The sequence below is a fragment of the Triticum urartu genome, chromosome 1, assembly GCF_003073215.2.
Source record: "Triticum urartu cultivar G1812 chromosome 1, Tu2.1, whole genome shotgun sequence".
NCBI classification, from domain to species: domain Eukaryota; kingdom Viridiplantae; phylum Streptophyta; class Magnoliopsida; order Poales; family Poaceae; genus Triticum; species Triticum urartu.
Window position 1 is genome coordinate 97,746,779 of NC_053022.1, and position 12,685 is coordinate 97,759,463.

Consider the following 12,685-nt stretch of genomic DNA (forward strand, 5'->3'; position numbering starts at 1 on the left):
TCAAGTCTACCAATGAATTCGCAGACTAAGGCATAGCCTAGTGGTGTGAAGGGGCTCATGCCTTCCCACCCACCCAGGTTCAAGGCATGGTACTCGCAATTTGGGTTTGTTGCACCAATTATACTGTAGGGGGTTCCCTTACAGTCTTTTTGTCAAAAAAACAATATTTGAATCTTCTCTGAATTCTTTTATGTATGATTGGTTATCTTTGCAAGTCTCTTCGAATTATCAGTTTGGTTTGGCCTACTAGATTGGTTTTTCTTGCAATGGGAGAAGTGCTTAGCTTTGGGTTCAATCTTGCGGTGTCCTTTCCCAGTGACAGTAGGGGCAGCAAGGCATATATTGTATTGTTGCCATCGAGGATAACAAGATGGGGTTTTCATCATATTGCATGAGTTTATCCCTCTACAACGTGAGCTATTTATCTACAACATATTTGCAAAGACAATTTAGACTATCTTCATGATAATTAAGTTCATCTAATCAAATTATTTAATGAACTCCCACTCAGATAGACATCCCTCTAGTCATCTAAGTGAAACATGATCTGAGTCAACTAGGCCGTGTCCGATCATCACGTGAGACGGACTAGTCAACATCGGTGAACATCTTCATGTTGATCGTATCTTCTATACGACTCATGCTCGACCTTTCGGTCTTTCGTGTTCCGAGGCCATGTCTGTACATGCTAGGCTCGTCAAGTCAACCTAAGTGTATTGCGTGTGTAAATCTGGCTTACACCCGTTGTATTCGAACGTTAGAATCTATCACACCCGATCATCACGTGGTGCTTCGAAACAACGAACCTTCGCAACGGTGCACAGTTAGGGGGAACACTTTCTTGAAATTATTACGAGGGATCATCTTATTTAAGCTACCGTCGTTCTAAGCAAATAAGATGTAAAACATGATAAACATCACATGCAATCAAATAGTGACATGATATGGCCAATATCATTTTGCTCCTTTTGATCTCCATCTTCGGGGCTCCATGATCATCGTTGTCACCGGCATGACACCATGATCTCCATCATTGTGTCTTCTTGAAGTTGTCTCGTCATCTATTACTTCTACTACTATGGCTAACGCTTTAGCAATAAAGTAAAGTAATTACATGACATTTATGTTGACACGCAGGTCATAAATAAATTAAGACAACTCCTATGGCTCCTGCCGGTTGTCATACTCATCGACATGCAAGTCGTGATTCCTATTACAAGAACATGATCAATCTCATACATCACATATATCATTCATCACATCCTTTTGGCCATATCACATCACAAGGCATATGCTGCAAAAACAAGTTAGACGTCCTCTAATTGTTGTTGCAAGTTTTTACGTGGCTGCTATAGGTTTCTAGCAAGAACGTTTCTTACCTACGCGAAAACCACAACGCGATATGCCAATTTATATTTACCCTTCATAAGGACCCTTTTCATCCAATCCGATCCGACTAAAGTGGGAGAGACAGACACCCGCTAGCCACCTTATGCAACTAGTGCGTGTCAGTCGGTGGAACCAGTCTCACGTAAGCGTACGTGTAAGGTCGGTCCGGGCCGCTTCATCCCACGATGCCGCCGAATCAAGATAAGACTAGTAACGGCAAGTAAATTGACAATATCGACGCCCACAACTGCTTTGTGTTCTACTCGTGCATAGAAACTACGCATAGACCTAGCTCATGATGCCACTGTTGGGGATCGTAGAAGAAATTTAAAATTTTCTACGAATCACCAAGATCAATCTATGGAGTAATCTAGCAACGAGGGGAAGGAGAGTGCATCTACATACCCTTGTAGATCGCTAAGAGAAAGCGTTCAAGTGAACGGGGTTGATGGAGTCGTACTCGTCGTGATCCAAATCACCGATGATCCTAGCGCCGAACGGACGGCACCTCCGCGTTCAACACACGTACGGAACGGAGACGTCTCCCATGCCTTGATCCAGCAAGGAGGAAGGGGAGGTTGAGGAAGAGAGTCCAACAGCAGCACGACAGCGTGGTGGTGATGGAGTGGCAGTTCTCCAGCAGGGCTTCGCCAAGCTCATGCGGAGGAGGAGAGGTATTGGAGGGGAGGGGTTGCGCCAGGTTCAAGGGTTGTGGCCGCCCTCCCACCCCTCCACTATTTATAGGTGGGGAGAGAGGGGGCCGGCCCCCCTTAGATCCCATCTAGGGTTGGGGGCGGCGGCCAAGGGGGGGAGGAGTGCCTCCCAAGTCAAGTGGAGGCCCTCCCCCTTAGGGTTTCCCCTCTCCCATGTGCATGGGCCTTGGGGGTGGGGGGGGGCTGGTGCCCTTGGCCCATTAAGGTTAGGGCGCCCCCTACAGCCCATGCTGCTGTATTGGACGTGGTGGAACATTTTCCGGACCTCCGGACCCCTCCGGAATCCTCCGGAAGCTTCCCGGTACAATACCGGAAAAACCGAACTTTTCCCGGAACCCGAACAACAACTTTCCATATATAAATCTTTACCTCCGGACCATTCCGAAACTCCTCGTGACGTCCGGGATCTCATTCGGGACTCCGAACAACACTCGGTAATCACATACAAGTCTTCCTAATAACCCTAGCGTCATCGAACCTTAAGTGTGTAGACCCTACGGGTTCGGGAACCATGCAGACATGACCGAGACAACTCTCCGGCCAATAACCAACAGCGGGATCTGGATACCCATGTTGGCTCCCACATGTTCCACAATGATCTCATCGGATGAACCACGATGTCGAGGATTCAATCAATCCCGTATTCAATTCCCTTTGTCCAGCGGTATTGTACTTGCCCGAGATTCGATCGTCGGTATCCCGATACCTTGTTCAATCTCGTTACCGGCAAGTATCTTTACTCGTTCCGTAACACATCATCCCGTGATCAACTCCTTGGTCACATTGTGCACATTATGATGATGTCCTACCGAGTGGGCCCAGAGATACCTCTCCGTTTACACGGAGTGACAAATCCCAGTCTCGATTCGTGCCAACCCAACAGACACTTTCGGAGATACTTGTAGTGTACCTTTATAGCCACCCAGTTACATTGTGACGTTTGGCACACCCAAAGCACTCCTACGGTATCCGGGAGTTGCACAATCTCATGGTCTAAGGAAATGATACTTGAAATTAGAAAAGCTTTAGCATACGAACTACACGATCTTGTGCTAGGCTTAGGATTGGGTCTTGTCCATCACATCATTCTCCTAATGATGTGATCCCGTTATCAACGACATCCAATGTCCATGGTCAGGAAACCGTAACCATCTATTGATCAATGAGCTAGTCAACTAGAGGCTTACTAGGGACATGGTGTTGTCTATTTATCCACACATGTATCTGAGTTTCCTATCAATAAACGATTATCATGAACAATGAAATATGATATAATAATAACTAATTTATTATTGCCTCTAGGGCATATTTCCAACATATCTTTGCAAGTCTCTTCGAATTATCAGTTTGGTTTGGCCTACTAGATTGATCTTTCTTGCAATGGGAGAAGTGCTTAGCTTTGGGTTCAATCTTGCGGTGTCCTTTCCCAGTGACAGTAGGGGCAGCAAGGCACGTATTGTATTGTTGTCATCGAGGATAACAAGATGGGGTTTTCATCATATTGCATGAGTCTATCCCTCTACATCATGTCATCTTGCTTAAGGCGTTACTCTGTTTTTAACTTAATACTCTAGATGCATGTTGGATAGCGGTCGATGAGTGGAGTAATAGTAGTAGATGCAGGCAGGAGTCGGTCTACTTGTCTCGGACGTGATGCCTATATACATGATCATACCTAGATATTCTCATAACTATGCTCAATTCTGTCAATTGCTCAACAGTAATTTGTTCACCCACCGTAGAATACTTATGCTCTCGAGAGAAGCCACTAGTGAAACCTATGGCCCCTGGGTCTATCTTTATCATATTAATCTCCTACTACTTAGTTATTTCCTTTGCTTTTTAGTTTGCCTTTATTTTACCTTGCATCTTTATCACAAAAATACCAAAAATATTATCTTATCATATCTATCAGATCTCACTCTCGTAAGTGGCCGTGTAGGGATTGACAACCCCTATTCGCATTGGTTGCGAGGATTTATTTGTTTTGTGCAGGTACGAGGGACTCGCGCGTAGCCTCCTATTGGATTGATACCTTGGTTCTCAAAAACCGAGGGAAATACTTACACTACTTTGCTGCATCACCCCTTTCTCTTCGGGGAAAACCAACGCAGTGCTCAAGAGGTAGCAAGAAGGATTTCTGGCGCCGTTGCCGGGGAGGTCTACGCAAAAGTCAACATACCAAGTACCAATCACATACCCTTATCTCCCGCATTACACTATTTTCCATTTGCCTCTCGTTTTCCTCTCCCCCACTTCACCCTTGCCGTTTTATTCGCCCTCTCTCTCTATCCTCCCTCTCTTTCTCTATTTGCCTCTTTTTGCCCGCTTGCTTTATGTTTGCTTGTGTTAGTTTGCTTGCTTGTCACGATGGCTCAAGATAATACTAAATTATGTGTCTTCACCAATACCAACAATAATGATTTTATTAGCACTCCGATTGCTCCTCTTACCAATGCTGAATCTTGTGAAATTAATATTGCTTTGCTGAATCTTGTCATGAAAGACCCGTTTTCCGGCCTTCCTAGTGAAGATGCCGCTACCCATCTAAATAGCTTCGTTGATTTCTGTGATATGCAAAGGAAGAAAGATGTGGATAATGATATTGTTAAATTGAAGCTATTTCCTTTTTCACTTAGAGATCATGCTAAAGCTTGGTTTTCGTCTTTGCCTAAAAATAGTATTGATTCATGGAACAAGTGCAAAGATGCTTTTATCTCTAAGTATTTTCCTCCCGCTAAGATCATCTCTCTTAGAAACGATATTATGAATTTTAAGCAACTTGATCATGAACATGTTGCACAAGCTTGGGAGAGAATGAAACTAATGATACGTAATTTCCCTACTCATGGTTTAAATTTGTGGATGATTATTCAAAAAAATTATGCCGGATTAAATTTTGCTTCTAGAAATCTTTTAGATTCGGCCGTGGGAGGCACTTTTATGGAACTCACTTTAGGATAAGCTACTAAACTCCTAGATAATATTATGGTTAATTATTCTCAATGGCATACTGAAAGATCTACTAATAAAAAGGTGCATGCGATAGAAGAAATTAATGTTTTGAGTGGAAAGATGGATGAACTTATGAAATTATTTGCTAGTAAGAGTGTTTCTTCCGATCCTAATGATATGCCCTTGTCTACTTTGATTGAGAATAATAATGAATCTATGGATGTGAATTTTGTTGGTAGGAACAATTTTGGTAACAACACGTATAGAGGAAATTTCAACCCTAGGCCTTATCCTAGTAATCCCTCTATAAATTATGGTAATTCCTACAAAAATTCTTATGGAAATTATAATAAGATGCCCTCTGATTTTGAATCTAATATTAAATAATTTATTACTTCGCAAAAGAATTTTAATGCTTTGATTGAAGAAAAATTGCTTAAGATTGACGAGTTGGCTAGGAACGTTGATAGAATTTCTCTTGATGTTGATTCTTTGAAACTTAGATCTATTCCACCTAAGCATGATATCAATGATTCTCTCAAAGCCATGAGAATTTCCATTGATGAGTGCAAAGAAAGAACCGCTAGGATGCGTGCTAAGAAAGATGCCTTTATAAGAGTGTGTTCTCCTAGTTCCTGTGAAAATAATGATGAAGATCTAAAAGTTATTGATGTGTCCCCTATTAAATCTTTGGTTTGCAATATGAATCTTGATAATGATGGGACTGAATATGATCCACCTTTACCTAGAAGGCGTTCCAAGAATTCGGAATTTTTTGATCTTGATGCTAAAATTGATAAAAGTGGGATTGAAGAAATTAAAACCCTAGATTTTGCTAAAACCACTATTATGGATTTCAAGGAATTTAACTATGAAAATTTCTCTTTGATTGATTGTATTTCCTTGTTACAATCTGTGCTAAATTCTCCTCATGCTTATAACCAAAATGAAGCGTTTACTAAACATATCCTTGATGCCTTGATGTAATCTTATGAAGAAAAACTTGAATTGGAAGTTTCTATCCCTAGAAAGCTTTATGATGAGTGGGAACCAACTATTAAAATTAAAATTAAGGATCACGAATGCTATGCTTTATGTGATTTGGGTGCTAGTGTTTCAACGATTCCAAATACTTTGTGTGATTTGTTAGGATTCCGTGATTTTGATGATTGCTCTTTAAACTTGCACCTTGCGGATTCCACTATTAAGAAACCTATAGGAAGAATTAATGATGTTCTTATTGTTGCAAATAGGAATTATGTGCCCATAGATTTTATTGTTCTTGACATAGATTGCAATCCTTCATGTCCTATTATTCTTGGTAGACCTTTCCTTAGAACGATTGGTGCAATTATTGATATGAAGGAAGGAAATATTAGATTCCAATTTCCATTAAGGAAAGGCATGGAACACTTTCCTAGAAAGAAAAATAAATTACCTTATGAATCTATTATGAGAGCCACTTATGGATTGCCTACCAAAGATGGCAATACCTAGATCTATCCTTGCTTGTTATGCCTAGCTAGTGGCGTTAAACGATAGCGCTTGTTGGGAGGCAACCCAATTTTATTTTAATTCCTTGCTTTTTGCTCCTGATTAGTAATAAATAATTTATCTAGCCTCTGTTTTGGTTGTGTTTTTGTGTTTAATTAGTGTTTGTGCCAAGTAGAACCGTTGGGAACACTTGAGGAAAGTCTTGTTACACTTGCTGTAAAAAACAGAAACTTTAGCGCTAACGAGAACTGCTGCCATTTTTATTTCGAAAGTGATATTTAGTTAATTATTTTTGCAGATGATTAATAGATAAATTCCTCACGTCCATCAATTTATTTTAGAATTTTTGGGGTTCCAGATCTTGCGCTAGCTACAGATTACTACAGACTGTTCTGTTTTTGACAGATTCTGTTTTTCGTGTGTTGTTTGCTTATTTTGATGAATCTATGGCTAGTAAAATAGTTTATAAACCATATAGAAGTTGGAATACAGTAGGTATAATACAAATATAAATAAAGAATGAGTTCATTACAGTACCTTGAAGCGGTCTTTTATTTTCTTTCGCTAACGGAGCTCACGAGATTTTCTACTTTAAGTTCTGTGTTGTGAAGTTTTCAAGTTTTGGGTAAAGATTTGATGGATTATGGAACAAGGAGTGGCAAGATCCTAAGCTTGGTGATGCCCATGGCACCCCCAATATAATCTAAGGACACCTAAAAGCCAAAGCTTGGGGATGCCCCGGAAGGCATCCCCTCTTTCGTCTACTTCTATTGATAACTTTACTTGGAGCTATATTTTTATTCACCACATGATATGTGTTTTGTTTGGAGCGTCTTGTATGATTTGAGTCTTTATTTGTTATTTTACCACAATCATCCTTGCTGTACACACCTTTTTAGAGAGCCATATATGATTTGGAATTTGTTAGAATACACTATGTGCTTCGCTTATATCTTTTGAGTTATATAGTTTTGCTCTAGTACTTCACTTATATCTTTTAGAGCACGGTGGCGGATTTGTTTTATAGAAACTGTTGATATCTCATGCTTCACTTAGATTATTTTGAGAGTCTTAAATAGCATGCTAATTTGCTTAAAGTCCTAATATGCTTGGTATACAAGATTAATAATAAAACTTTCTTATGAGTGTGTTGAATACTATGAGAAGTTCGATGCTTGATAATTGTTTTGAGATATGAAGATGGTGATATTATAGTTGTGCTAGTAGAGTAATTGTGAATTTGAAGAATATTTGTGTTAAAGTTTGTGATTCCCGTAGCATGCACGTATGGTGAACCGTTATGTGATGAAGTCGGAGCATGATTTATTTTTTGATTGTCTTCCTTATGAGTGGCGGTCGGGGACGAGCGATGGTATTTTCCTACCAATCTATCCCACTAAGAGCATGCGCTTAATACTTTGCTTTGATAACTTGTAAATTTTTGCAATAAGTATATGAGTTCTTTATGACTAATGTTGAGTCCATGGATTATACGCACTTCTCTCACCCTTCCACCTTTGCTAGCCTCTCTAATACCGCGCACCTTTCGCCGGTATCATACACCCACCATATACCTTCCACAAAACAGCCACCATACCTACCTATTATGGCATTTCCATAGCCATTCCGAGATATATTGCCATGCAACTTTCCACCGTTCCGTTTATTATGACACACTCCATCATTGTCATATTTCTTAGCATGATCATGTAGTTAACATCGTATTTGTGGCAAAGCCACCATTCATAATTCTTTCATACATGTCACTCATGAGTCATTGCATATCCTGGTACACCGCCAGAGGCATTCATATAGAGTCATATTTTGTTCTAAGTATCGAGTTGTAATTCTTGAGTTGTAAGAAAAATAAAAGTGTGATGATCATCATTATTAGAGCATTGTCCTAGTGAGGAAAGGATGATGGAGACTATGATTCCCCCACAAGTTGGGATGAGACTCCGAACGAAAAATAAATAAAAAATTAGAAAGAAAAGAGGCCATAAAAAAGAGGAAAGGCCCAAATAAAAAAATGAGAGAAAAAGAGAGAAGGGACAATGCTACTATCCTTTTACCACACTTGTGCTTCAAAGTAGCACTATGATCTTCATGATAGAGAGTCTCCTATGTTGTCACTTCCATATACTAGTGGGAATTTTTCATTATAGAACTTGGCTTGTATATTCCAATGATGGGCTTCCTCAAATTGCCCTAGGTCTTCATGAGCAAGCAAGTTGGATGCACACCCACTTAGTTTCTTTTTGAGCTTTCATACACTTATAGCTCTAGTGCATCTGTTGCATGGCAATCCCTACTTACTCACATTGATATCTATTGATGGGCATCTCCATAGCCGTTGATACGCCTAGTTGATGTGAGACTATCTTCTCTTTTTTTTTATCTTCTCCACAACCAACATTCTATTCCACCTATAGTGCTATGTCCATTGCTCACGCTCATGTATTGCGTGAAAATTGAAAAAGTTTTGAGAATGTCAAAAGTATGAAACAATTGCTTGGCTTGTCATCGGGGTTGTGCATGATTTAAATATTTTGTGTCGTGAAGATGGAGCATAGACAGACTATATGATTTTGTAGGAATAACTTTCTTTGGCCATGTTATTTTGAGAAGACATAATTGATTTATTAGTATACTTGAAGTATTATTATTTTTATGTCAATATTAAACTTTTGTTTTGAATCTTTCGGATCTGAATATTCATACCACAATTAAGAAGAATTGCATTAAAATTATGCCAAGTAGCACTCCGCATCAAAAATTCTGTTTTTATCATTTACCTACTCGAGGACGAGCAGGAATTAAGCTTGGGGATGCTTGATACGTCTCCAACGTATCTATAATTTTTGATTGCTCCATGCTATATTATCTACTGTTCTGGACATTACTCGGCTTTATTATCCACTTTTATATTATTTTTGGGACTAACCTATTAACCGGAGGCCCAACCCAGAATTGCTGTTTTTGCATGTTTTAGGGTTTTGAAGAAAAGGAATATCAAACGAAGTCCAAATGGAATGAAACCTTCGGGAACGTGATTTTCTCAACAAACAGGACCCGAGAGACTTGGACCCTACGTCAAGACACAAAAGAGGAGACCACGAGGTAGGGGGGCGCCTACCCCCCCCCCCCCAGGCGCGCCCTCCACCCTTGTGGGCCCCTGTTGCTCCACCGACGTACTCCTTCCTCTTATATATACCTACGTACCCCCAAATGATCAGATACGGAGCCAAAAACCTAATTCCACCGCTGCAACTTCCTGTATCCATGAGATCCAATATTGGGGCCTGTTCCGGAGCTCCGCCGGAGGGGGCATCGATCACGGAGGGCTTCTACATCAACACCATAGCCTCTCCGATGAAGTGTGAGTAGTTTACCTCAGACCTACGGGTCCATACTTATTAGCTAGATGGCTTCTTCTCTCTTTTTGGATCTCAATACAATGTTCCCTCCCTCTCTTGTGGAGAACTATTCGATGTAATCTTCTTTTTGCGGTGTGTTTGTTGAGACCGATGAATTGTGGGTTGATGATCAAGTCTATCTATGAATAATATTTGAATCTTCTCTGAATTATTTTATGTATGATTGGTTATCTTTGCAAGTCTCTTCGAATTATCAGTTTGGTTTCGCCTACTACATTGATCTTTCTTGCAATGGGAGAAGTGCTTAGCTTTGGGTTCAATCTTGCGATGTCCTTTCCCAGTGACAGTAGGGGCAGCAAGGCACGTATTGTATTGTTGCCATCGAGGATAACAATATGGGGTTTTCATCATATTGCATGAGTCTATCCCTCTACATCATGTCATCTTGCTTAAGGCGTTACTCTGTTTTTAACTTAATACTCTAGATGCATGCTGGATAGCGGTTGATGAGTGGAGTAATAGTAGTAGATGCAGGCAGGAGTTGGTCTACTTGTCTCGGACGTGATGCCTATATACATGATCATACCTAGATATTCTCATAACTATGCTCAATTCTGTCAATTGCTCAACAGTAATTTGTTCACCCACCGTAGAATACTTATGCTCTCGAGAGAAGCCAGTAGTGAAACCTATGGCCCCCGGGTCTATCTTTATCATATTAATCTCCTACTACTTAGTTATTTCCTTTGCTTTTTTACTTTGCCTTTATTTTACCTTGCATCTTTATCACAAAAATACCAAAAATATTATCTTATCATATCTATAAGATCTCACTCTCGTAAGTGGCCGTGTAGGGATTGACAACCCCTATTCGCGTTGGTTGTGAGGATTTATTTGTTTTGTGCAGGTACGAGGGACTGGCACGTAGCCTCCTACTGGATTAATACCTTGGTTCTCAAAAACTAAGGGAAATACTTACGCTACTTTGCTGCATCATCCCTTCCTCTTCGAGGAAAACCAACGCAGTGCTCAAGAGGTAGCAAGAAGGATTTCTGGCGCCGTTGCTGGGGAGGTCTACGCAGAAGTCTGCATACCAATTACCCATCACATACCCTTATCTCCCGCATTATATTATTTTCCATTTGCCTCTCGTTTTCCTCTCCCCCACTTCACCCTTGCCGTTTTATTCGCCCTCTCTCTCTATCCTCCCTCTTTTTCTCTATTTGCCTCTTTTTGCCCGCTTGCTTTTTGTTTGCTTGTGTGTTAGTTTGCTTACTTGCCACTATGGCCCTACCTAAATTTGATCTTCACCTTAAAAGGTTAGAAGAGATCAAAAGCAATGTCAGGAGTTTTATGGTTTTGCAATTTGAACATAATAGTTTCTTCAGAAACGAGCTTAAGGAACAGAAAAGTTTTATGAGTTTTATGAATAAAGTGCTTGATGATATGTCTAAAGAATTCGATGCTTTAAGATCCCAGATTGCTCGTCTTGAGAAATTGACTGCTGAAATTTCGGATAGGCATGCTACCTTAGTTAATAGGATGGCCGCTAAACCGGATTGCTATGAAAATAAAGATGAAGATCTAAAAGTTATTGATGTGTCCCCTATTAAAATCTTTGTTTTGCAATATGAATCTTGATAATGATGGGACTGAATATGATCCACCTTTACCTAGAAGGCGTTCCAAGAATTCGGAATTTTTTGATCTTGTGCTAAATTTGATAAAAGTGGGATTGAAGAAATTAAAACCCTAGATGTTGCTAAACCCACTATTATGGATTTCAAGGAATTTAACTATGAAAAATGCTCTTTGATTGATTGTATTTCCTTGTTGCAATCCGTGCTAAATTCTCCTCACACTTATAGTCAAAATAAAGCGTTTACTAAACATATCGTTGATGCCTTGATGCAATCTTATGAGGAAAAACTTGAATTGGAAGTTTCTATCCCTAGAAAACTCTTTGATGAGTGGGAACCAACTATTAAAATTAAAATTAAAGATCATGAATTCTATGCTTTATGTGATTTGGGTGCTAGTGTTTCCACGATTCCAAAAACTTTGTGTGATTTGTTAGGTTTCCGTGATTTTGATGATTGCTCTCTAAACTTGCACCTTGCGGATTCCACTATTCAGAAACCTATGGGAAGGATTAATGATGTTCTTATTGTTGCAAATAGGAATTATGTGCCCGTAGATTTTATCGTTCTTGACATAGATTGCAATCCTTCATGTCCTATTATTCTTGGTAGACCTTTCCTTAGAACAATTGGTGCAATTATTGATATGAAGGAAGGAAATATTAGATTCTAATTTCCATTAAGGAAAGGCATGGAACACTTTCATAGAAAGAAAATTAAATTACCTTATGAGTCCATTATGAGAGCCATTTATGGATTGCCTACCAAAGATGGCAATACCTAGATCTATCCTTGTTTGTTATGCCTAGCTAGGGGCGTTAAACGATAGCGCTTGTTGGGAGGCAACCCAATTTAATTTTTATTCCTTGCTTTTTGCTCCTGTTTAGTAATAAATAAATTATCTAGCCTCTGTTTTGGTTGTGTTTTTTGTGTTTAATTAGTGTTTGTGCCAAGTAGAACCGTTGGGAACACTTGGGGAAAGTCTTGTTGCACTTGCTGTAAAAAACAGAAACTTTAGCGCTCACGAGAACTACTGCAATTTTTATTTGGAAAATTATATTTAGTTAATTCTGTTTGCAGATGATTAATAGATAAATTACTCACGTCTAGAAATTTA